At 43.8% G+C, this 27,916-nt stretch overlaps 1 protein-coding gene across 2 annotated transcripts in view; it reads left to right on the plus strand.

The window, feature by feature from the left end:
* The first annotated feature begins 427 nt into the window (after positions 1 to 427).
* The window catches only part of TSPAN16 (tetraspanin 16), a 55,195-nt gene continuing 27,706 nt past the window's right edge, over positions 428 to 27,916 (plus strand). Inside the window, exons 1-2 of one of the 2 annotated variants that reach the window (XM_073622629.1) lie at positions 428 to 561; positions 679 to 750. The gene's annotated coding sequence lies outside the window, so the exon portion shown is untranslated. The remainder of the gene's footprint in view (positions 562 to 678; positions 751 to 27,916) is intronic. The other variant, XM_073622630.1, reaches the window with a different exon arrangement.

Here is a 27,916-nt window from a genome sequence, read left to right on the forward strand (position 1 = left end):
TGGCGGCAACAATGCGTAGTTGTCCGCAAGCAATCAATCAGTTGCCTGTTTTCACCGCCCTCTGCCACCCAAATGAACAAGACCTTTAGGCTCGTTTCACATATATGCGAATTGAATGCATCCAATTTGCAGAACATGTAAATCGGACCGGCTTTCAATGGAGCCTGGTTCACACATGTCCGGGAGGGCCACGGACTGATTCTGAAAAGGGGTCCTGTACGATTTTGGCTCTGTTTAGGTGCAAATTTAAGTAAAAAGTTGAATCGCACCTGAACAAAAACCGCATCGGACTGTAAATCGCAAATATGATCATGGTTCTCCAGAATCATGCACAGCACAGAGCGGAGGGCTTCAAATATCTAACATGAATTTTTTCTCTGATGCGTACACATTCACTGATGTATACACCGTTCCTCCCAGCAGGGAGCTCCCAGGAGTTCTGACTCAGGTGTTCAGTACAGTTCAGTCTCCAGGAGAAATCCGAGTGATTCACAGACTCCAGAGAGGTCCAGCCTGCCAGAGGATCATACACCGGAGGTAACAGAGCCACCAGCCGACCCGGTAAGTACCCCAGCCTTATTACTACCCCACATTTCCCCTGCTCACTCAACATAGACATATCTGTACATAGGTCCTCTCTTTACAAGTCAGTGATCACAGTTCTCTATTAATTCTCAGAAAGTCTTGTGACTGCCATTGTTAGCACTCCATCTGTGTGCACAGCAAGGAATAAGGATCTGAGAGCATAAGGTGAGCGAAGATCTGGAAGGATTTTTCTGTATGTACTGGAGGAATTGGGGGGGGGGGGCATAATACATAGTTCCTAAAATTCTGAAACGTATTCAGGGGCACTTTGTGACAAGCCGAGTGCATTTAGGGCAACCCATAGATTAGTCCATTTTTTTCGGTCGATCAACTTTTGTACAAACTCCCTGCCCATACATTGATCAAAATTCGTCCAGCCCATGCTGAAGGGCTCATTCACACCGTGTCCATTGAACTGTGTTATTCTGCATACATGCATTTCTATGCAAAGCACTACACCTCACTGCATGTCACTGCACCCCTGAATGTGGCACTGCGATGAATCAGTGTTGCCAACCAACCAGATTGAAATTTACTGACACGACATGCAACATTTACTGGCACAGCCACGTTTTTACTGGCATTTCCAAAAGTTTTAAGTGCATATTTCAGTATTTAGGCTACAAACACGTACAATATGCCATTAGCAATGCGATTTAAGGTAGATATTAAGGCAAAAACATATTTCTTATTTTATTTTTAACATCCTAAGTAAGTAGCTCAGGGACAGGACTCAGAAAGGCAAGAAATTAGAATGGGCGAGGATGAGCACATGAAATTGACTCTCACAGTGACACTGACAGCAGTGTGCAGCAGCAAAGATGATCATGACACCTCACAGACTCAATATATGCCCCACCCTAAGTCACAGGGACACCCTCTTTCCAAGCCAGGTGGTCCTTTAAGTCCAATCCAGTCCAAACAGCACTGACAGTCCTGCTCCTGGCTTGCCTTTCTCCCTTCCTGCAGACCTGCACATGAGGCTCCAGCCACTCCGCTCGGCTGCCTTGCACTGTGACATCACATGACACACTAATTGTAGCAGGCACTCGGATGGTTTCGGCCATCTCCAAGCATCACAGCCATATTTTTTACTGGCAACTTTTTCCTGTCACTGGCATTTACTGGCATGTTTTTTACTGGCTGCCACTAAAAATAATGATGGCTGGCAACACTGCGATGAATAGAGTTGAATAAAACATAAAAAAAGAGTCAAAAGTAAACAGAGAAATGCATTTTAACAACAGCCATTCACTTATACAACCCACACCAGTGCACCAGGGCTTGTGCAAGCATTTTTGTCTACTTAGAAAAAGTTGCATTTTAATGATATATTATCTGTGTAGGGGTGTGGGTGGGGGGGCTCTAAAAATAATTAACATTTTTTTTTTTAATTTTATATGTTTCCTTATTTGCTTAAAACATTTTTGGATCCAACCCGACCTCTAGCGATCGCTGTTTACAGGGATGTGGCTATCGTGGGGATGTAATTCGCACCTGGTGGGCCTGCCCACGATTAGTGGGTTACTGGTCCCGAGTGTTTGGTTTGTTGTTTTCTCTGTTCCATTTAACCACTTGCTTACTGGACACTTAAACCCCCCTCCTGTCCAGACCAATTTTCAGCTTTCAGCGCTGATGCACTTTGAATGACAATTGCGCGGTCATACAACACTGTACCCAAATGAAATTTTTATAATTTTTCCCCCACAAATAGAGCTTTCTTTTAGTGGTATTTGATCACCTCTGCGGTTTTTATTTTTTGTTTAAAAAATGTAAAAAGACCGAATTTAAAAAAAAAAAAAAAAAATTTTTATATTTTGTTATAAAATTTTACAAACAGGTAATTTTACTCCTTCATTGATGTACGCTGATGAGGCGGCAGTGATGGACACCGATAGGTGGTAGTGATGGGCACTGATGGGTGGCAATAATGGGCACTGATCGGCACTGTTTGGTTACACTGATAGGCAAGCACTGCTAGGTGGCACTGATTGGCACCACTGGTGGGCATTAATAGGTGGCACTTGTGGGCATTGATAGGTGGCACTCATGGGTATTGATAGGTGGCACTGGTGGGCACTGGCAGGTGGCAATGGCAGGTGTCACTGGCAGGGGGTACTGGTGGCACAGATGAGGAAGGATTGCCTCTTTCTGTTCGGGACCGATATCCCTTGCAGATAAGTCGGTGATTGGCTTTTTTTCTCCTCATGCTGTCAGCGTGAGGAGAAAAAAAAAGATTACCGAGCTGATGTGATCAGCTGTCCAGTGACCAGCCGCTTACTCGGATCTGTGATCACCCGAGTCTCAGTGACCTGTAGGGGGCGCGCGGGGCGTGCGCACAAGATAGGCCGATCTTATGACGGCCTACCGGAAATTCAGGTCCGTGCTGTGGTGGTCATTCGGCTATAGTGCAGACGGCAAGAGGTTAAATGTCAGTAAAGAGGCAAAATTTGCACTATTACATTGCCCTATACCGGGTTTGTTTGCTTGTCAACAGAAATTGGCAACCTATCTGTTTATAGCGGCCATAAGGACGATCGCTCCAGCATGGAAAAAACCACAGTCCCCTTTCAGGAAGTGAAAAACTGCTTGATGTCCATGATGGTCAATAAACAAATGTCTAGTATACTCAAAGACAGGCATGCCAAGTTCCTTAAAGTTTGGGAGCCATGGCTGGCATATGCCTTCCCTGAACCCCCTCTGGCTAGTATGGATCGGCTCTGACTGGTTTCCTGGGTGATCCCGGGTCCCCTTCTCCTTCTCTCTCTTCCCCCTACTACACTTTTCCTTATTCTCCCCCTCTCTTTATTATTTCTCCCTCGGTTTTCCTTCTCTTAACAGGGCTCTTAGCCCCTTTTTGATTGCTAACAGATGCCCAAGGCGATCTTAATGCAGAGTTAATGCATTTTTGTCCTGGTTATTCCTGCACTTATCAGGGTTACCCCAAATTACGTAGGTTGCACTCAGAATTTCTGTGACCGTTTAAATAGGAGGCTGCCCTCCCCTGTTTATGGTGTATTTTTTTTTGTGTCTCTTATGCGCCAGTTCTAGCCCCTGCGTGGGCAATCTAGGTGCCTTTGACATTGTTGTATGTTTAACACTATTTCTGCTATAAAAACTTATTGAACCAGGAAAACATTTTTGGTTTCATTTTTATTTATTTTTACATAACTTTTATTGCTATCACATAGGGGACCAATAGCCCCCTATGTGATAACATATAGGTGACAGGTTCTCTTTATGGAAAAACCCGGGGTCTTCTAGACCCTGGATGTTTCCTCTATAATCCACTGCAGCTACTTGAATACAGACAGTGTTCCATCAGCTGCTTCCCCCAGCACTGAGAATGACAGCTCCAGGAATCTACATCATACATGTCACTTCCTGGTCTGTGTACAGGAGGGAGGCTGTGCGGACAGAGGTCTGCTGAGCTCCCACCGCCCTTCCCAGTGATACTCACCATGACAGCACCGGGCCTGCAGGTTAAGCCAACTGCTTAAGCCACCTTATGGTAGCACCGGCCCTGCAGTGCACATATGTTTTAGTGTTTTGACTGGTTTAAACAAACCCAGTAGACTCACTATACTGAACAATATGGTGTTCTGGTAACAGTTTGGGATCTTTTATATGGCTACTGCCATCTGGAAAGCGGTCTGCAATAGATTGCTTTCAGAAGGTGGTAGAGCAGCAGCTGCCAGGCTTTCATAAGGGGATCCTGCCGCCTCTTGAATGTCTTGGGTATTTTCTAAATCCCAAAGGGAATTTCATATTAAATTCTCCAAACACAAACGTGAGCCAAGCGTTTGGCTCACTGTTGTGCACATTCCCCTTGACCTTAACCACTTAAGGACCTTAACCACCCACATACATTTACTGCGTCAGGGCGGCCCTTAAGCGCAAAATCACGTACCTGTACGTGATTCTCATGCACGGCTCTGGGGCATGTGATTGGACACAGCGGGAGTCAATTATTAGGTCTGGCGGCCGCGATGGCCACCGGCCACCCACAATCGCTCGCTGGAGAGACAGAAGGATGGTCTGCCTATGTAAACAAGGCAGATCGTTCTTCTGTCAGACAGGAAGAGAGACATCTGTGATTGCTGCTAATTAGGAACATAGATGTCCCTCTTCCTTGAGTGCATCCGTCCCCCACACAGTAAGAAAACACTCATAGGGAAAACAGTTAACCCTTTGATTGCCCTAGATGTTAACCCCTTTTCTGCCAGTGTCATTCATACAGTGTCAGTGCATTTGTTTTAGCACTGATCACTGTATTGGTGTCACTGGTCCCCAAAAAGTGTCACTAAGTGTCAGATTTGTCCTCCATAATGTCGCAGTCCCGCTAAAAATCACTGATCGCTGCCATTACTAGTAAAAACATTTTTAAAAAGTCCCAAAATCTATCCCATAGTTTGTAGATGCTATAACTTTTGCGCAAACCAATCAATATAGGCTTTTTGGGATTTTTTTTTTACCAAAAATATGTAGCAGAATACATATTGGCCTAAATTGATGAAGAAATTTGATTTTTTAAATTTTTTTTATTGAGAATGTTTACTTTCTGTATAGCAGAAAGTAAAAAATATTGTTTTTTTTTTTTTTTTTCAAAATAGTCAGTCTTTTTTTGTTTATAGCACAAAAAATAAAAACCGCAGAGGTGATCAAATACCACCAAAAGAAAGCTTTATTTGTAGAAAAGAAGGACATAAATTTTATTTGGCTACAGCGTTCCACGACCGCGCAATTGTCAGTTAAAGCAAAAAATTATCTGATCAGGAAGAGCAAGTGGTTAATGGGCACATTTCATAGGCAGTGCTGCCTGTAAAACCTTAAATGAAAAAGTCGTGCAGGGTGTAGAAAGGCAATGATAGTATTCTGCTAGTTATTTCTTTTTCATGCAGACCAAGCTGTCCTGCAAAAGTGTGACAGGGGTTGGGACAAACCATATAACACTGCTTGGGGGGGGGGGGGGGTGCTTACAGTAGTCAACTTTTATTTATATGGTTTTAGATTTTTTCCAAAAGAACTGTGGTTCTATCTGCTTAAAAAAGTGTTAGCTACAGTTGAGATCTAATTTGTTTGCTGCTTACCAAATGTCTAACAAGAATGGTCCGAAGGGTGACAACATTACAGTTATTTCATTGCAGAGCAAACAGTGTTGTCATCTTGCTGAAGGAAGTTTAAAATTAAAGAGGAGACCCAGGCTCCTTCAGAAAAAAATAAAAGTCAGCAGCTATAAATACAGGCAGTCCCGGAGTTACATACACCCGCCTTACATACGACTGATGCTTACAAATGGAGGGAGACAACAGGAAGTGAGAAGAAATCTCCCCCTAGGTAGGGAAACTCACAGAGTTATCATGGGAAAAAGATGTCTCCACTGAAGCTTTATCTCCAATTCTTATTTCCACAACAACCCAAAATTTTCAAAATACAATTGTCACAGGGACAGAAAGTGAGGTGAAATCTTCTGAATAGGGGCACAGACAGCAAAAAACAAATGTTACAGGGGTGTTAACCCTTCCCTATGCTATCCAAAAAACTGAAAAAATATTTCTTTTGGCTGGAGTTACACTTAAAAAATTTACCTGTTCCAACTTACATACAAATTCAACTTAAGACAACACTAATTAAAGGTAATTATAAAACCCTCCTTTGCTGGTATTTAGTACTAACCAGGGTTGCTAAGATGCATCTATCTGAATCCCCCATGTACTTCAGACAGTGTGGCCAGGTGGGTACGATGTACCACATTTGGTGGCAGTGTCTAACTATCGCTAGATTTTGGATTCTTGTATTCAACCTGGTGTACTCTGTGACAGGGGTTAATATCCGTAGATCCCCGGAAATGGCACTTTCTCAAAAGCTTCCTGAAGAAGTCCCTAAAAACACGATGAAGCTAATCATATACACAATCTTGGCTGCCAGAATAACCATTGCCAAATACTAAGAATAAGCTTAACTGGATCATGGTTAATGATAGACTCACCTGTATTCTCCGCAACATTACTAAGAAATTCAATGTGATATGGGATCCGTGGATAAGATATATATCTTCCTCCTGATTCACCTCTGGCTGACCCTCCCCTCTTTTTTTTTTCTTTTCTTCCTTTTCCTCTTTCTTCTTCTCCTTTTCCTTACTTCTCTCTTTAATATTTACTGTTTATCAGATATTCTTAGAGATACAAGATAACTTGATGATACATATAATTCCATGTTGTGTATACTTACTGAAAGGGGCACAAGAGAACCCACCCCCCTTTTTTTTTCTCCACGCCCCCCCCCCCCCCCTTTCCCTTCCCTATTCCCCTTATTTGGTTCCTACACTATACCTTTTCCCTGTGCTATAACCATTCCCAGTAGTACAGGTCTAAGTGGCTCTTTGGGATTCTATGTACCCGTATTTATCGGCGTATAACACGCGCCGGCGTATAACACGCACCCCAAGTTTAGGAGGGAATATTAAGGAAAAAAACTTTTTTAGGAAAAAAAACTTACCATCAATGCAGCCTTGCACAGCGTCCATCTGTATGCTTGTCCAGTGTCATTTGCAGCCATGTTAGTTGGAGCCTTGCAGCCTTGTCAGTGTCATTTGCAGCCTTGCAGCCTTGTCAGTGTCATTTGCAGCCTTATCGGTGTCCATCTGAAGCCTTGTCAGTGTCATTTGCAGCCTTACCCAGGCTGCAGTTAAACTGCAGTGACTTGCCAGTGTCACTGCAGTTTAAATATGGCGCCTGCTGAGATACACAGAGCCGGTCCTGTGTATTTCGGCTCCTATCGGCTTTTCTCAGCTCCTCTTGCAGTCCCGCCCTATGATGGACATAACACAGGTCCAATGGTGGGACTGGGCGGGACTGTGAGCAGAGCCGAGCGCCGCCGATATACATACATAGCCGAGTGTACTCGGCTAGCTCCGCTCACAGTCACGCCCAGTCCCTGTGTTATGTCCATCATAGGGCGGAACTAGGCGTGACTGTGAGCAGAACTAGCCGAGCTTAGCCGAGTACACTCGGCTAGGTATGTATCTCGGCAGCGCTCGCTCCTCCACTCACAATCAGCGGGGGATCGGCGTATAACACGCACCCGCGATTTTCCCCTGATTTTAAGGGGGAAAAAGTGCGTGTTATACGCTGATAAATACAGTAACTAGTCCCTAAAGAATTAGAAACATATTTCATGACCTGGCCACTAACAATTATATCCTTCTATGTTAGTATATCTTGTCAACCTCACCAATTTTTCCACCAAATATATTTTATTTCTCAGTTTAAAGTTTTGAGGTGTTGTATTTTGGCATATCCTGATGGAAGGACATTCAGATGCTTATGCTTAATTTCACATTTATAAGTTTTATTATTTTATCTTGTTTATTACCCGGGAACTGGCTGTATTGTAGCTGCTGACTTTTAATATAAGGACACTTACCTGTAATAGAAGAAATATCCGGCAACCCAAAAGCTTCTTCTTGCAGAATTTATTAAGAGCAACAGCAATGTACAATCCACATAATGCTCACACGTTTTTGGCCAAAGCCTTCCTCATAGCATAGCATCTGATGCTATGTGGAATGCTTTGGCTGAAACGCGTTAGATTTATGTGGATTGTACATTGTTGTTGCGCTTAATACATTTTGCAAGAAGAAGCTCGGGTTGCCGGCTATTTCTTCTATTATGGATTCACAGTGAACTACACAGCCAGTGCACCAATTCCGCTAATCAATTTTCATATAGCAGTACAGCTTGGGTAAGTTTTTCTTTCTACTTCTAAGGACACTTACTTGTCTAGGGATCCCGCAATGCCCTCACCCAAACCGATTCTTCAATCAGCTTCAGGTCCATGTGCTGGCATCTCTAGTAAGGGAAACAGGAAGCAAAGTCTTGCGGCTTCACAGCCTGTTTCCTACTGCGCATGCATGAGACGTGCTGCACCTTGTAAATGGTCCCGTAGTCTTCTGGGACCTGTAATGTGTCTCAGAAGACTGCGGGGAAAGGCAGGCGGGGGGGGGGGCAAACCTCTGGCTGGTTTTTGCCCCAGGTACCTGCTCCCCTCCAAAAATTGCCAAATGTGGCAGTGGAGAGGGGGAGGGTGCAAACAAGCGGAGCTTTTCTTTTTTAAAGAGGAGTTCCACCCGAGGTCCAGTCAAAAAAAATTAAAAGTCAGCAGCTACAAATACTGCAGCTGCTGACTTTTAATTGGACACTTACCTGTCCCAGGGTCCAGCGATGCGGGGGATCGAAGCCCCGCTCGTCTCCCCTTCCGTTCAGCGGCGCCGGCATTGCAACTGTGGGCGCCGGGCTGTGGCTTCACAGCCTGGCACCCACTGCGCATGCGCGAGCTGCGGCGCACGCCGTGATTGGCCGCTCAGTCACCTGGGACCTGTAATGGGTCCCAGATGATTGACAGGAGGGAGGGAGCAGAGCTGAGCCCTTCCTGTGCCGAGAGGGAAATGATGTCACCAGCCCAGGCACTGGAAGAGGCAGACTACGAGGGACCACCTAGCAACAGGCATTTAGAGGTAAGTAAAAAAAAAAAAATATCCAAATTTTTTTTGTATTTTTTTTTTTAGGATTTTTAATGTAGTTTTTTTTTTTTGGGTGGAACCCCACTTTAACATATCTGTTGGCAGGATCAACAGATACAATGATGTTTTGGGGGAACTCAGATATACAATAAATGCTGTTTTATGACTATTGACTGACTGCATCATATATTTTCTTTTTTTACATTTACCATAGTTCTTTTTTAACACAACTAAAAAAAATAATTAAACAAGCCAGCGTTTGTAAAACAATACAGGTAATTCTTACCTGTCCCAATGCATGGACTGCCGATCTTCAATCTCTTCCACTGTCATAGATTTTCTTCATTCCCTGCGGAATGCTATGGTTGCACCCCTTAGCCATGTGTCCCATACTGAGGTATTGGTTGACAGGAGAAACCACAGAGCTCCACAAGGGACCGAGAATCCGACACACATATAAGTATGTCAGATACAGAAGAACAGAGTGAGAATCGGCACTGCAGGCAGCGAAATGGGTTATGCCGCGTACACACGAGCGGACTTTTTGACCGGACTGGTCCGACGGTCTATCCGACGGACTTTCGGCGGACTTCCGACGGACTATCCGAACAAACGGAGTTGCCTACACACGTTAACACCAAAGTCCGACAGGTTCGTACGTGATGACGCACGACCGGACTAAAATAAGGAAGTTGATAGCCAGTAGCCAGTTTTCGTCCGTCGGACTAGCATACAGACGAGCAGACTTTTCCATCGGAACTGGGTCCGACGGAGTTCCGATGTAAAGATTTGAAACATGTTCCAAATCTAAAGTCCGTCAGATTTTCGACCGAAAAAGTCCGCTGCAGTTCCGATGAAGCCCACACACGGTCGAATTGTCCGCCGGACTCGGTCTGTCGGACCAGTCCGGTCGAAAAGTCCACTCGTGTGTATGCGGCATTAGAGTTAACATTGTTCTTTTATCTCTCCATCAGAGTTCCTGGACTTTAGAAGGACTCATCCTGCTAAGGAACTCTTATCAAATTTAGCGCCACCTTCCAAAATCAGTGCATAACAAGGACAGAGCTAGAAACAGCTGCAAATATCTCTAAAATATTCATTTGAGGTGGGCTCATCATGCCAATGACATGGTGGTGACCACACTATGAGATCATTCACTATCAAGGTAAATGACTGGCACTGTACATTAGTGCTTTGGGGAAGGTCAAGCTGCATCTGGGAACACAAAGCTTGAGACCTATGTGCCCAAGGTTTGAGGTTACCCATAAAAGAGCAAATTATCCAGAGCAGTGGTGGAAAGCTCCCTCGATATAGTGGATGGTCAGAGAGTGTAGACATGCCACAGGAAATGGTCAGAGACTGCAGACATGCTAAAGGTTTTGTGGGATAAGACGCGGCTCAAACCAACGCAGTGCTTCAGATGTGGATATGGCCGTGTATGGTCTCAGTCGGCGCTGTTCTGGCCACGCCCCCTGACATGTTTTACTCTGCCTGCCAGGGCTTGATCACAGAGGTCTGTTAACCAAGCCCAGGCAGGTAGGGTGAAACATGTCCGGGGGTGTGGCCAGAACAGCGCTAGCTGAGGCCATACACGGCCATATCCACATCTGAAGCACTGGGTTGGTTTGGGCGGTGTCTTATCCCACATATGTCCACAGTTCTAAATTAGTGCTCGACGCCTGCTCCCACTTTTGGGATACCGGCAGGGACATCTGTTATCCCCCAGCTTTGAGCGGCTCTCCGAGTTTACACCTGATCACATGCTATAGGTGGTGTTCGAGACTTAGGACATGCCTGAGGATGTGAAGACTGCGTGGTACAGTATCCTGCCACGCCAAGCCACTGCATATATCAGCCTGTCATAGATTTTGACAGGCTGCTGAAAGCATGGCTGGAAGCTGCACCTGTTTCTCCTGGGCACCAAAAAACACAAAGATTTGAAGCACAGGGGCCAAACCGCTCGCGTGTTTGAGTTTTAGCCCAAACTGACAAAAATTTAGATATTTTTTGGGAAATTTATGGTGGGCTAATCATATGGCAGACAAACCTTGTTTTGTATTTTCATATTTACTATTTAAAGTGTTACTAAACCCAGGACCCTGCATTCACTATATCTGGTCTCCCGCAGTACACAGAACATGGAAATGCAATAGTTTTAGTAAATATAACCTGCCAAATACCTTTTCTCATCAGAAGTATATAGCAGTCTTGTGACTTCTATCAGTGTCTGGTTAAAACTTGTAGGAGGAGTTTTCATTCTACTCTGACTGTTCTATGAGGCTGCAGGACCCCTGACCCTCTGTCTGGACAGTGTTGATTGGCCCTGTGCTGATCACATGCACCCTCCCAAGAAAAAAAATAAAACTTTCTAGCAATACACACCAAACTGAGCATGTGCAGCTTGCCCCCAAGGCTCTGTTCTATCAGGGTGTGGTTTGGGAACTGTGGAAGAAGGAGAGGAGCAGAGAAGACAGGATCAAACAGCCTTTTTACACAATGCAGAGGATTAACCCCTTAGGTTCCACAGTCAGTAAACAAGCATGCTTTACTCCATATACAGACTGATTTTACTGTTGTGGGTTTAGTAGCACTTTAATGCCTAGTGAATTCGTGGATTCTAGCAATATTAGCTTTTTAACTTAAAGCTAAACTAAAATCCACAAATACTCACCCCCGCTCCAGTGCTGAGACGTCAACAAGCTTCCTTCTTCTCCCTGGCTTCTTCCAGGTCCAGGGTCTTCAGCCACCTTGATTGGCATTGAAATGCACACAGGAGTTCATTCTTCCCGGGACCGAGCAGAGAATGTACAAAAAAAAATATAGAAGGTTATACATTTTAAAGATGATTGTGTACATTGCAATTGTCACAATTTTTTTATTTTTTTTAACTCTAGTTCTGATTTAAATCTGAACTTCAACCTTACATTCAGTCTTGCACAGTTATATAGGCCTCTCCTGGACTGAAATTGCTTACTCTGATTTCACTGCACACTGTGAGCTTCTCACGCTGTGCATTAGAAGCTGCAGCACATCAGATACAGCCTCAATTTTTCTGGCTGAAGAATTTTCAGCATCATCTAGCCCTTTCCTTCTCAGTGTCATTGTCCTTGGCCCGCCTCTTTCATTCATTTGACCTTAGTTTTTTCAATCATGAAGGCTCAGCATTACCTGTGGGAATTACCTAGATCAGTCTGCATGCAAATGCTGAATGCCTATAAAAGCCCACTCTCCCAAATTAACATTCACCCGTCAAGACATATGATATTTGTATAACTCCTCCAGAGAGCCAGCCCACTGCTTGCATCATGACTGTGGAGTACTGAGGCAGGATGCTGTGATATTTTGGAGAAGCTATGTACAGCACCCTGCTGGTTCCTCCCACCAGCCACGATCTGCCTGCATTGCATAGATAAGCTCACAGATCCAGTGATGACATCACCAGCTCAAAATAAGGTATGTAATTAAAAATACTCAAGGACTTGGAAACTACACACAAACATTCTCCTACAGTTGAAACTCTCTTGGTAGTTACCTCGGCTTGCTCCAACCTTAGAGAATTATACGACGCGACTGCCCGAACTTTTACTGATAAGCTAGCGCTGCATCAATACAAATTTTGTGACAAATGCGGGCGACCGCTAGCTCTTACCCTTCATCCCAAAAGATCTTCCACTCTCATACCGCATATACAGGGCCCCCAGGAAGAGGTTCTCTCCTCACCCTTGGAGATATCCTCGGCATTCAGGGATTTTGACCAGTCCCTTTATGATATTCCACAACTGTCCAAACTGCAATCTCAAATGAAGTTAGAAAAGGAAATGCTGTCTTATATTGAAGAAACTGCTCTTCCGACCCTAGATAATGATACGCGTGAGAGGCTCCAGGACCCTGTGTCTGAAGACGAGGTGGTTACGGCTATTGTGAGTACTCCTGCTGGGAAGAGTCCAGGCCCTGACAGTTTCACAGCAAAATTTTTTAAACAATTCGCACTCTTTTTTTGACCAAAGTATTTAACTCCCTGACAGACGGTTAAAGTTGCCCCACTCAAACAATGGAGGCACATATATCCCTCATTCCCAAACCTGGTAAGGACCTCTCCAATTGCGCAAATTAAAGGCCAATTTCTTTGATCGGCGTGGACCTGAAGATCTTCGCCAAGGTACTTGCCAATATACTACAGCCATTACTGCCCGGCTTGATCCACCTAGACCAGGTCGGCTTTGTGAGTGGCCGTGAGGCCAGAGACAATACTCTCAAAAAACCCTCCTGCTTACAGATTACGCTCGCACGCACGATGTTCCCCTGTGCCTCCTTACGGTCGATGCAGAAAAAGCATTCGATCGGGTTAGTTGGCGGTTTCTTCATCTACCCTTACAACAGATAGCCTTGGTTCCTTGTATGGTCTTGAGAATAATGTCTCTTTATTCATCCCCTTCGGCTTGTATTAGAATTAACGGTTCTCTTTCCCCTATGTTCTCTATCCACAATGGTACCCATCAAGGGTGCCCATTGTCACCCGTCCTTTATGTTCTAACAATGGAACATCTAGCAGTGGCCTTACGCCAAAACTTAACTATAAGCGGCTTATTGGTGGGTTCCCTTCACAATAAATTAGCCCTATTCGCGGATGATGTGCTTCGATTTGTCATGCAACCTCTAACCTCCCTCCCCTTGATCTTGGCGGAATTTCAAAGATTTGGCAGTGTCAGCAACTTTAAAGTGAATTACAACAAGTCGGAACTTTTAAATATTTCTCTTCCTCTGGCAGTTCTGCAATGGGCTTCAGCTTCTTTCCCCCTCAAAACTGGGTCTACCTCTATCTGTTACTTGGGGATTTGGGGGTTGTGCTGTTGATCTTAATGGTAAAGTCATGGGGGGGACCGGGAAGGAGGAAATATAACAAGCTCAGTTTTATAAAGATTGAGTTTGAGAAAGTGGTGTGACATCCATACCAATATGTCATTCAGTAAGTTTGAGATCTGTGAGGAGATCGAGGGGGTGAGTTGAGGAGTGGAGAGATAGATCTGGGTTTCATCGGTGTAGAGGTGGCATTGGAAGCCATGGGAGGTTATCAATTAGCCCGGGGAAGCGGTATAGAGCAAGAATAGAAGGGGCCCAAGGATGGAGCCTTGGGGTACCCCAACAGAAAGAGGAAGAGGATTTGATGGAGTTGTAAGTGACACTGAAAGTGCGCTGAGATAGGTAGGAGGAGAACCAGGATAAAGCAGAATCACGAAGGCCAAGGGAGTGTAGTTTGCTGAGGAGGAGCAGGTGGTCAACTGTGTCCAAGGCAGCAGAGAGGTCTAAGAGTATGAGTATGGAGTAATGGCCATTGGTTTTAGCAGTTAGTAGGTCATTGGTGAGTTTTAGTAGGGCAGTTTCAGTGGAATGTTGTGGATGGAAGCCGGACTGTAGGGGGTTGAGAAAGTTGTTGTTTGTGAGGTAGCGACTTATTCGGTCATGGACAAGGCATTCAATGAGCTTGGAGGCAAATGGGTGCAGGGAGATTGGTCTTAAGTTATTCAAACAGGTGGGGTGTAGTGACGATTTTTTAAGTATGGGGGTAACCAGTGCATGTTTGAGCGGGGAAGGAAAGGTGCTGGAGGAGAGGGAGAGGTTGAAGATGTGGGTTAGGGAGTTTAGGATAGAGTGGGAAGGTGGTCGCAGTAATTGTGAGGGGACAGGGGGTGAGGTGGGCCATGGAGAGAAGTTTATCAACTTCATCGGTGGTAACTGGGCAGAAGGAGGAGAGTATTGAGTGTGGTGTTGGACCTGATGTGTTGGGTAGGGGAGGAAGTTGAATGCTGGATATCTCCTTGCAAATTGTATAGATTTTGCTTTTGAAATGGTTGGCAATCTGTTGAGCGGTATTTAAGTTGGTGGGTGGGGGCAGTGGGGGTGAAGTAAGGAATAAAGGGTAGAAAAGAGTTGACGAAGTTTGGTTGAGAGGGTTTTGATGAGAGTGTTGTAGTAGGTTTGTTTAGCAGTGTGGAGGCAGGAGTTATATTTGAGAAGGGCAGATTTGTAGAGGGTAAAGTCTTGCAGGGATTTAGATTTACCTGGGCTTTGGGTGACTTAATAAACACCTCATCTGGGCCATGACAGAGTTTACAAAAATAATTTCTTTGTATCCTTTACCATTCTCTGTGCTCTTGTCCTACCTGCCGTTCTTATCCTGACTCTTCACTCTTTATCGTCATTAAATGAAGTGTCAAATTTGCTCCTCAACATAGTGCTTCCTACAACATTTTCCTTAAATGTTAAATTCTTTTCTGCAGGTTATCTGTTATTCATGTTTACTGTGTATTAATCTGCCTAGTTTTTACCCTAAACGTTATCTTAATAACTGATGGCTGATGCATTTTGTCTTAATATTTGTTTTCCGATGGATATTATCTTCCTATTTGCGTAACTGTAAGTTGCATATGTAAGAATAGCATCCCACAATATACCTTTCCTTGTATTGCTATGCGGTTTGTTATCATTTTTTGCATGATACAATAAAATTGAGATTGAAAAAAAAAAAAGAAGGGTTGTATTTAATAATTTTCTTAGAATATGGATGAGGGGGAAAGGGAAGAACCAGGGATGGCAAAATATAAACTGCTGAAAAACAAGAAACTATGAATACATAACTGCATGAGTTGGTGTTATTTTATGTCTGCCTGGAGTTTATCTTTAAAATCCAAGCAGGAACATTTTGTTCAGAAAGAAATATCCAGAGACAATTCCTGAAATCCCAGGAACATAGGGACTGTTGGTAACTATGCAGGCAATGGAGGGACAAGAAGAATGATCCCCAGACAGTGCATGATGACATTTCCTTAGATACAGAGTGGCTGAGCAATGCAAAAATGAAAGTGAAAGTTCAATGATTAGATTACAGAATTATATATTTTTTTCCTCCATCTTCATATACAATAAATTATCAAACAAGCTAATGTATAGTTGCAAGCAGCACTTTGCTCTTTCGCAAGCCACGTTTCTCACTCTACTTTCAGTATATATACAATGAATATAAAAAGTCTACACACCCCGTTTTAATGTCAGGTTTCTGTTTTGTAAAAAAATGAGGCAAAGATATGTAGCACCCTGATGTTTAGGCAGGGTTGGTTAAATTTACCTGCCAGGTATCAATGCCTTAGCCAATTGTTATGCCGCGTACACACGGTCGGACTTTTCGTCTACAAAAGTCCAACGGACGCTGACGGACTAAAGCTGGCTGGTAATCCGATCGTGTGTGGGCTTCTCCGGACTTTCAACGGACTTTTTTAGCCTAAAATCCGACGGACTTTAGATTTGAAGCATGCTTCAAATCTTTACGTCGTAAGTACGACGGACCCCGAAGTCCGCTCGTCTGTATGCTAGTCCATGCTAGGGCAGCTATTGGCTACCGGCTATGAACTTCCTTATTTTAGTCCGGTGTACGTCATCACGTACGAATCCGTCGGACTTTTGTGTGGTCGTGTGTAGGCAAGTCCGTTCGTTAGAAAGTCTGCTGCAAGTCCGCTGAAAGTCCGCCGGAAGTCTGTCGGACAGGCTGTCGGACTTTTGTAGACGAAAAGTCCGACCGTGTGTACGCGGCATTAGGGATCAATTGATTTCACCATGTCTGGAATTGCTGCACTTCTCTCTTCTGTCACTAGATGGCCGGGTATCTGGTGAGTGGTGACATTAGATAAGACAAGGGCATTGCAAGGACAGATTAGGAATAGATAGGGTATCTCAGCCAATGGGCAGGGATTTTCTTGGATCCCTTGGCCTGCTGGGAGAGTTTGGGTGAGCTCAGCTGATTGGGGTTCTGTGCCACCTGGACGGCTGTCTGGGTGGACGTGTGTTGTGTTTCTTGGGCTGCTAGGCCGGAGTTCGGGCCTATCCCAGGCACATCTGGCTGCTAGGCTGCCTGAGGGCCTATCCAGAAGCAAGAGAGCAGTGTAGGGTTGGGACTGCGGCTTGCATTTCAATCAGAACTGACAGTTCTGCTGGCCGGAGAACCTGTCATGGTCGGAGGTAGAGGGGAATTTGTCGCCACTAAGGGACCAACCACCTTGTTACCAGGGACCACAGTGAGTAGCAGAAGCAAGTACCGAAGCAGTACTCTCACCAACCGGGGACGGTGAAGAATTGGGAAACTTCAGCAGGTGCCAAGCCAGGGAGCCAGCCAGTGGGGTAACGCTTGCGGAGTATCTGGAGTGCCAAGCTAGGGACCCAGCAGGGAAGCGAGGGTGATGCTTGAGGAAGATACTAAAGTAAGAAGATTAGAAGAGCTCATGGGATTCAATGGCAGTGAATTAGCAAATATAGTGAGACACTGGGAGCTCAGTAGGCTGAGAATCTACAAGAAGTGACTGTATAAAAGTAAAGGAGTTTGTTACAATTTGTGTTAGGAACTGTTTTAAGACTGTTGCCATAGGAGACAACGCTCCTACACATGCAGATGTGGCGTCTTGCTGGATGCCTTTCCCTGCATGGCTGTCTACCTGTAGAAGTCTCAGAGTCTGCTAATTGACATTACAATTACTTAAGGGTGTCCTGGCCCTAAACCCTCTCTCCCACTGTTCTGTTCAAGAGAAAATAAATCTCTTTGCATTCAAGAAGTGTCTGTCCGAACAGGAAGTGGGTTCTGAGACCCGAGAGACCCGATTGGCCGGGAGTCCTAAGACACCCCATCTCTCTGTGCTTGCACGCAGAAGCAAATGCATATGTAAGTCGCGCCCGAATATGTAAATGGTGTTCAAACCACACATGTGAGGTATTGCCGCAATTTGTTACAGCGAGAGCAATAATTCTAGCACTAGACCTCCTCTGTAGCTCTAAACAGGTAGCCTGTAAAAATGTTTAAAGCGTTGCCCATGGAGATTTTTAAGTATCGTAGTTTGTTGACATTCTACGCCATTCTACGAGCGTGCGCAATTTTAAAGCATGACATGTTAGGTATCTATTTACTTGGCGTAAAGTCATCTTTCATAATATACATAAAAATTGGGATAATTTTAATGCTATTTTTTTTTTTAATTGATTAAAGTGTATTTTTTTTCAAAAAAATTGAGTTTGAAAGACCACTGCACAAATACAGCATGACATAAAAGATTGCAGTGACTGCCATTTTATTCTCTAGGGTCTCTGCTAAAAAAAATAATATAATGTTTGGGGATTCTAAGTGATTTTCTAGCAAAAAATACTGATTTTCACTTGTAAACAACAAATGTCAGAAAAAGGCGTGGACTCTGGTGAGTGCATCTGCATTGTCACATGTGGTGGAGCACCTGTCTGTTGGGGAGAGGCGCAATATATATTTACAGTGGATATAACAAGTCTACACACCCCTGTTAAAATGTCAGGTTTCTGTGATGTAAAAAAAAATGAGACAAAGATAAATCATTTCAGAACTTTTATAAACTGTACAACTCAGTTGAACAACAAACTGAAATCTTTTAGGTGAAGGGAAGTAAAAATAAAAAAATAAAATAATATGGTTGCATAAGTGTGCACACCCTTAAACTAATACTTTGTTGAAGCACCTTTTGATTTTATTACAGGACTCAGTCTTTTTGGGTATGAGTCTATCAGCATGGCACATCTTGACTTGGCAATATTTGCCCACTCTTCTTTGCAAAAACACTCCAAATCTGTCAGATTGTGAGGGCATCTCCTGTGCACAGCCCTCTTCAGATCACCCCACAGATTTTCAATGGGGTTCAAGTCTGGGCTCTGGCTGGGCCATTCCAAAACTTTAATCTTCTGGTGAAGCCATTCCTTTGTTGATTTGGATGTATGCTTTGGGTTGTTATGCTGAAAGATGAAGTTCCTCTTCATGTTCAGTTTTCTAGCAAAAGCCTGAAGGTTTTGTGCCAATATCGACTGGTATTTGGAATCGTTCGTAATTCCCTCTACCTTGACTAAGGCCCCTGTTCCAGCTGAAGAAAAACAGTCCCAAAGCATGATGCTGCCACCACCATGCTTCACTGTTGCTATGGTGTTCTTTTGGTGATGTGCAGTGTTGTTCTTGCACCAAACATATCTTTTGGAATTATGGCCAAAAGTTTAAACCTTGGTTTCATCAAACCAGAACACATTTTCCCACATGCTTTTGGGAGACTTCAGATGTGTTTTTGCAAAATTTAGCCAGGCTTGGATGTTTTCCTTCTTAAGAAAAAGGCTTCCATCTTGCCACTCTACCCCATAGCCCAGACATATGAAGAATACGGGAGATTGTTGTCACATTTACCACACAGCCAGTACTTACCAGATATTCCTGCAGCCCTTTAATGTTGCTGTAGGCCTCTTGGCAGCCTCCCTGATGAGTTTTCTTCTCGTCTTTTCATCAATTTTGGAGGGACCTCCAGTTCTTGTCCAGTCACTGTTGTGCCATATTTTCTCCACTTGATGTTGATGGTCTTCACTGTGTTCCATTGTATATCTAATGCCTTGGAAATTCTTTTGTACCTTTCTCCTGGCTGATACCTTTTAAAAATGAGATCCCTCTGATGCTTTGGAAGCTCTCTGTGGACCATGGATTTTGCTGTAGGATGCAACTAGGAAAATGCCAGGAAAGACCTACTAGAACAGCTGAACTTTATTTGGGGTTAATAAGAGGCACTTTAAACAATGGCAGGTGTGTATTGACTCCTATTTAATATGAATTTGAATGTGATTCCTTAATTCTGAACACAGCTACATCCCCAGTTATAACAGGGTGTGCACACTTATGCAACTCCATTATTTTAGTTTTTTTATTATTATTTTATTATTATTTATATTATTTATTATTTATTATTTATAACCCCCCCCCCCCCCCCCCCAAAAAAAAAAAAGATTTCAGTTTGTTTTTCAATTGAGTTGTACAGTTTATAGGTCACATTAAAGTTGGAAAAAGTTCTGAAATTATTTATCTTTGTCTTATTTTTTTACAGCACAGAAACCTGACATTTTAACAGGGGTGTGTAGACTTTTTATATCCACTGTATATGATACATATTTCTTGTATTCCTGCACCCCAAATGTAAATTTAGATTCTAACAGACACATGATACCATGAAAACAGAGAATTTGAGCATGGTTTGAGTGATGGATTTTCAGTAAGAATATGATAACCTTCACATTAATGAGATAATGAAAACAGTGCCTTACATTATTTTTTCAATAAAATATTGCAATGACTGCCATTTTATTCTCTAAGGTCTCTGCTAAAAAATATATATAATGTTTGGGGGTTCTAAGTGATTTTCTAGCAAAAAAATACAGATTTTTATTTGTAAACAAAAAATGTCAGAAAAAGGCGAGGAAGAAAAAAAAAAAGCAGATAGAGGGCAAAGGACTATTCACTAGTATTGCATGTAGTTTCCCTTTAACCAATATGTTTCCCCATTACTAACCTATTATACCTTGTTCTGGGGCTTTGTATGGAAACGGCCACCTTGGTAGGCTGTGCTTCCACTTATCAGTGCCTCCAGCAAGGAGAACAATGAGCAGTTCAGCGATGAATCCAAAATCTAACTAACAGTAAAGCCTTGTACACACTATCAGATTGTTGGCAGGCAGGGTTTTGTCTGTTGACAGACTGTTGGCCTAAAATCTGACCGTTAGTACGCTTCTTTTGACAATTGTTGTCACAACTTTCTGCCAACAAATGTTGGATGACATGCTGGTAAATTTTTGGCGGACAACGATCTATTGTCAGATTTTCTGATGGTCAGTACACAAGTCCCTCACACAAAAGTCGAAAGTAGAAACACGCATGCTCGGAAATTGGAATCAATGCTCACGAAATTAGCAAGAGCTGAAATTCCTCGTAGTACGTCACTACGTTTGTGTTTGTTGGCGACAATTGTGTACCGTTCGTATGCAAGACAAGTTCCTGGCACACGCCCTTTGGACAAAAATCAGACGCTCGGTTGGCCAACAATCTGATCGTGTTTACGAGGCTTAAGAGTGAGTGATGACTAGAAACTCACACTGCAGGTATACAGCTCTGAGGCAGTAGACATAGTAGTGCCTAGGCACATTCACATACCAGGAAGTGCACTGCTATTTGTCAGGAAGAATTCAAGACAAAAGGTTTTTCAGGATACCGTTTAGGCGCAATTAACATTTCTAAATATTCCCTGCAATATATTTGTTGTTCTTGTGTAAATTGAAACTCATGCCAGTAAAACTGTTTTTTTCTGAAATTTTCTTCCTGGTGCCTCAGGGAGGAAGTGAAGTTCTCCATTGTGATGATATTATTACTGGCAGAGATTCATTAGCCAATTAACCACTTCAGCCCCGTAAGATTAGGCTGCTCAATGACCAGAGCACTTTTTACAATTTGGCACTGCGCTGTTTAACTGGTAATTGCACGGTCCTACAATGTTGTACCCAAGCAAAATTTGCGTCCTTTTTTCCCACAAATAGAGCTTTCTTTTGATGGTATTTGATTTCCTCTGAGATTTTTATTTTTTGCGATATAAACGGAAAAAGACCAAAAATGTAGAAAAAAAATTATATTTTCTACTTTTTGTTAGAAGAAAAATCCAATAAACTCAATTTTAGTCATACATTTAGGCCAAAATGTATTCAGCCACATGTCTTTGGTAAAAAAATGTCAATAAGCGTATATTTATTTGTTTGCACAAAGGTTATAGCGTCTACAAACTAGGGTAAATTTTCTGGAATTTACGCAGCTTTTAACTTTATGACTGCCTTTCTCATTTCTTGAGGTGCTAAAATGGCAGGGTAGTACAACCCCCCAAATGACCCCATTTTGGAAAGTAGACACTCCAAGGGAATTGCTGAGAGGCACGTTGAGCCCATTGAATATTTTATTTTTTGTCACGGGTGATTGAAAAATGACAAAAAAATAAATTACACAAAGTTGTCACTAAATGATACAGTGGGGACGGAAAGTATTCAGACCCCCTTAAATGTTTCACTCTTTGTTATATTGCAGCCATTTGCTAAAATCATTTACTTTCTTGTTAAAATCATTTAAGTTCATTTTTTTTCCTCATTAATGTACACACAGCACCCCATATTGACAGAAAAACACAGAATTGTTGACATTTTTGCAGATTTATTAAAAAAGAAAAACTGAAATATCACATGGTCCTAAGTATTCAGACCCTTTGCTGTGACACTCATATATTTAACTCAGGTGTTGTCCATTTCTTCTGATCATCCTTGAGATGGTTCTACACCTTCATTTGAGTCCAGCTGTGTTTGATTATACTGATTGGACTGATTAGGGAAGCCACACACCTGTCTATATAAGACCTTACAGCTCACAATGCATGAGCAAATGAGAATCATGAGGTCAAAGGAACTGCCTAAAGAGCTCAGAGACAGAATTGTGGCAAGGTGACCACCTTCCGCAGAAAGAATACACTAAGGTAAGGGGGTAGGATTACTGATATAAGGGTGAAACCTTTATATCGGTGCCCCCTTACATTATTGTATTCACCCCCCTCTTACATCAGTGACCCCCCCGCCCCTCAGACTGGCCTGACGACGCTGTCACTGACCTCCTCTCAGGTGCACCTTGCAGGGCTCAGTCAGTTGGCTCCAGCTTGGTGGCTCTAGTTTTCCTATAGTCTCCTCTCCACAGTCCACACACGTCTGACTTCTCCCATGACCCCCATCCCAGCCGCGCTCCTACTCTTGACTCCTCTCCAGACTCCCTCAGAGACTGCAGACATAATATAAGACAAGAGATGGTCAGAGGTTGCGGACATGATACAGGAGATGTCAGGGGCTAGGGCATGATACAGGAGATGTCAGAGGCTGTGGGCATGGTACAGGGGATGTCAAGATTTTAGAGGCTGTGGGCATGGTACAGGAGATGTCAAGATGTCAGAGGCTGCAGGCATGGTACAAGAGATGTCAGAGGCTGCGGGCATGGTACAAGAGATGTCAGAGGCTGCAGGCATGGTACAAGAGATGTCAGAGGCTGCGGGCATGGTACAGGAGATGTCAGAGGCTGCGGGCATGGTACAGGAGATGGTTAGAGACTGAGGACATGATACTAAAGATGGTAAGAGAATGTAGACATGATACAGGAGATGGTCAGAGACTGCAGACACTGTACAAGAAATCAATGCAGCCACACCAGTGCCCATCAAATGCAGCCTCACTTTGTCCATCAATGCAGCCTTACTGTGCCCATCAAGGCAGCCTGTGGCCATCAATGCAGCCTCACTGTACCCATCAATGCAGCCTCAGTGCCCATCAATGCAGCATCACTGTGCCCATCATTGCAGCCTCACTATGCCCATCATTGCAGCCTCACTGTACCCATTAATGCAGCCTCACTGCCCATCAATACAGTCTCACTATGCCCATCATTGCAGCCTCACTGTGCTCATCAATGCAGCCTCACTGTGCCCACCATCGCAGCCTCACTGTGCCCATCATTGCAGCCTCACCGTGCCCATCATTGCAGCCTCACCGTGCCCATCATTGCAGCCTTACTGTGCCCATCATTGCAGCCTCCCTGTGTCTATCATTGCAGCCTCACTGTGCCCATCATTGCAGCCTCACCGTGCCCATCATTGCAGCCTCACTGATCCCATCATTGCAGCTTTACCATGCCCATCACTGCACACTGTGCCCATCATTGCAGCCTCACCGTGCCCATCATTGCAGCCTCACCGTACCCATCATTGTAGCCTCACTGTGCCCGTCACTGTAGCCTTACCGTGCCCATCATTGCAGCCTTACTGTGCCCATCATCGCAGCCTCATCGTGCCCATCTTTGCAGCTTCAAGGTGCCCATCATTGCAGCCTTACCGTGCTCATCATTGCAGCCTTACTGTGCTCATCATTGAAGCCTTAATGTGCCCATCATTGCAGCCTTACTGTGCCCATCATTGCAGCCTCACTGTGCCCATCATTGCAGCCTTACTGTGCCCATCATTGCAGCCTCGCCATGCCCACCATTGCAGCCTCACCGTGCCCATCATTGCAGCTTCACCATGCCCATCATTGCAGCCCCACTGTGCTTATCAATATAGCCTCACTACACTGACTGTGCCCGTCCATGCAGCCTCACCAGTCAGTGCCTGGATTATGCACAGCAGACATCTCCTGCTGTGTCACGGAGCTCAGTCTGAACTGTTCGGCCACGCTGTGACAAAAGTCCCGCCCTCCTCCTAGACCAGCTCGTGTGTTAGACAGAACACTGTGTTTATCACATGAGCTGGTCTAGGAGGAGGGCGGGACTTTTGTCACAGCGCGGCCGAACAGTTCGAACTGAGCTCGGTAACACAGCGGTCTCCCGCTGTGTGTGACATCACATGTACACAAGAGGAGGGAGCCACAGTTTAGCTCAGCTCAGAGCGGCCCCAGGGCAGGCAGCCTACCGGGAAATGTCCCGGTATCCCGCTAGGCCAGTCCGACCCTGGATAACATTGAGCTGCTTCTATAGGCAGAAGACAAAACTCCTGTAGAAGCAACGTTTATAAGCCAGTGTGCATGGAGCCTCAGTGTCACATGAAAATACCCTCTACCTGCTGCTCTTCTTTTTTTTTTACAACAGCATGGCTATTAGCCTGAAAATGGCCAGAATTTATTAACAGTATTCACTCCCCTTACCCTTTAATAAGATTCACTGCCCGGGTTCTCTGAATTTCAAACTGGATACCCGAACCCTAGAATGGTGGTAACCTAATGGCGTAATGGCATGTTCTCTACAGTATTATGTTCTGAATGCAGGTTGCCATAATTAGGCACCTCCAGGATTGGTCCATAATGCCCTGGGCTCCTAGGAAATAGGTTAAATGACTTTCAACTAGTGCTGAACCACAGAGCCATGAGTGTTAAGAGGACAGTGTCAGGGGGAAGATAAGTCAATTTGTAAGAAAACCGTTTATTTATTTTTTATTTTAAACTGCTGAGCAATAAAAAATAAAAAAAGGAATTGGGCTTAAACTTACTGTTTAAATATAACTATACTTTCATTAAAAATTATACTTTTTATACATCTGAATAAATGCCAAAATGGATTACTTTTTCTAAAGAGAAGCTATGTTTCCAGTAAGGGTTAATGCACATGAGCAAAAAGTAATGCTGCATGCAGATCTGTAATGCATACATTTTATTATGGATCTGAATTATTATGGATCCCATGCACACAGCTGTGCAGAGCACTGTAAGCTGCATTAAATGGACAGTATTTAACGCTGTACACAGTGTAAACTGCTTGCGTCCTAGCGACCTAGGATGTTAGGCAGCAGGGGCCCCTGCAGACAGTGGTTTGTTTTGGTACATACTTAGGCAAGTGAAGGAAAAATATTTTCATTGTATGGTTTATTTCTTTCTCACTATGTTTTATTTTTTTTCTGCGCTGTCCATCCTCTCTCTTTTTATGTTTGTTTTTTCCTCTGATCTTTATGATTGAACTTGCTGAGAGGATTATCAAATGTGATAAGTAACTTTAAAGGAGATTGTAGGATGGGCAAATGTGTAAGCAGTGGGTATAATAGCAGTCTCTTGTAGTGTTTGTCCAGTCTATGATTGTATTTTGAAGCATGTCCCCAGTCTCCAACAAACTCCCATAGCAGGTTTGCAATCCCTGAGTCTCTCCTGTATCATGTGTTCAGTCTGACCATCTCCTCTATCATGTCTGCAGTCTCTGACCATCTCCTGTACCATGTCTGTAGTCTCTGGCTATCTCATGTGCCAAGTCTGCAGTCTCTGACCATCTCCTATACCATGTATGCAGTCTCTGGCTATCTCATGTACCAAGTCTGCAGTCTCTAACTATCTTGTGTACCATGTCTGCAGTTTCTGACCATCTATTGTATCATGTCTGCAGTCTCTGGCTATCTCATGTGCCTAGTCTGCACTCTCTGACCATCTCCTGTACCCTGTCTGCAGTCTCTGACCATCTCCTGTACCCTGTCTGCAGTCTCTGACCATCTCCTATACCCTGTCTGCAGTTTCTGACCATCTGCTGTACCATGTTGCAGTCTCTGACCATCTCTTATAGCATGTGCATAATCTCTGACCATCTCCTGTTGCATGTCTACAATTTCTGACCATCTCCTGTACCATGTCTGTATTCTCTAACCATCTCCTGCACTATGTCTGCAGTTTCTGACCATCTGCTGTACCATGTTTTCAGTCTCTGACCATCTATTGTGGCATGTACGTTGTCTCGGACCATCTACTGTACCATGTCTGTAGACTCTAGCCATCTCCTGTACCATGTCTGAAGTTTCTGGCCATCTCCTGTACCATGTTTGCAGTCTCTGACCATCTCTTATAGCATGTGCGTAGTCTCTGACCATCTCCCGTTGCATGTCTGCACTCTCTATAGCATTGCATTCACTGAATATTATGTGCGGCTCGCTGGTAATGTCAGGGGCGGCACTTGAGGTCCCCTATATCAGGTAAGTTGATCACCACTGAGTTAAGCTGTATGAGACAACAATTTTGTGAATGGTATAGCGCTGACAGTAGGCATTATGCAGCTGCTCTTTTGCCTAACTCCATTTTGTCATCCATTTACAGTGATGTGTGGCTTGCAAGAGTGCAATCATATTAGCAGAGGGGCAAGCTATCACCGATAAGACTTCTTGTTCCTAGACCTCTGATGACATGAGTGTAATACAGTGATCAGACTCAGGAGTGGTTAGGATTTGTCGTTGATGTCAAACTTCTGACAGACAACTATAACAAGATTTCCACTCACTTGCTGTTGTGTCTTACATCTAATTAACATAAAAATTATTTTTGCAGTAAGGTGAGGTTAGGTCATTGTGCCAAGACATATATATGGCCTCAGTTATACAAACACCATCCCAAGTTAACAGATAGCACTGGATTCAGTTTTGCATGTTCAAATACAAATTTGCCTTTCAAAATCATTCCATCCCTTCTGACTCTAAGTAGTAGGGTATGACATATCTCCATGTGTAGACAGCAGTACAATGGGTCAGTCATACGGAAAAACCATCTCCTTTCCTACTACAGTTGGTTACTTATTCATGCAATAAAAGAAAATAGTACAAGCAACTCTCTTACTTATTAATTACTGCGTTACATATATACTGAATTGTACAAAGAACCTCTACGGAATGCACTGTTAGACTTTGTTCACATGTGCAGATAGGGGGTGGTAAAACCAGGCATTTGAACTGTAGTTTTACCACACCCATATGCCCGCCTGAACCAGGGCATGCAGCCACTGAAGGCAGTACACATGCTTAGATTGGGATGCTGTGCTTCAAGGTTGTGCCAAAAATTAAACAGTATGTCACATTCGGCAGGCTTTACTGCCGCTGAACACGACCAATGCAAGTCAATGGAGTTACCTGCAACCGTCACAGCCCGGTAGTGCAGCTATTAAAGGCTTAAATCAAGGGTTTAGGAGGCAAACGCCAGGCTCCACTCACTGTCAGTGTCATTGGATGCTAGCAGGCTGTCCTTACCAAGCAGTTACAAGTGGGGAGGTGAATGTGTAGCAGCAGCAAATATTTCACTTGCTACACAGTGTACAGAGACAGGCACTCTGCCTGTCTCTGTAAGCCAACCTACAATTGGTCCTCATTACCTCCAGTTTAGTTATCTAATTACTTTTTAATTTATTGAAGTAATAGTGCTTTGAAAAAGTGGCACTTTTAAGAACTACCTGAATTTGCCACACGCGTCGGTAAGGCTACTGAAATGGGCAGCAGGGATTTGTGCACCTGACAAAGACTGTTTTGGAGGGTTATACTGCCAGAAAGACGTTGTTAGGTCTTTATTAAATTCCCCACAATATCTTTATTGCTATTCACCTAAAAACAATTCTGCATATGAACTTATATACAGTCATATAAAACATAGGTTAAG

This window comes from Aquarana catesbeiana, linkage group LG03 (genome assembly GCF_042186555.1).
Source record: "Aquarana catesbeiana isolate 2022-GZ linkage group LG03, ASM4218655v1, whole genome shotgun sequence".
Lineage (NCBI taxonomy): Eukaryota > Metazoa > Chordata > Amphibia > Anura > Ranidae > Aquarana > Aquarana catesbeiana.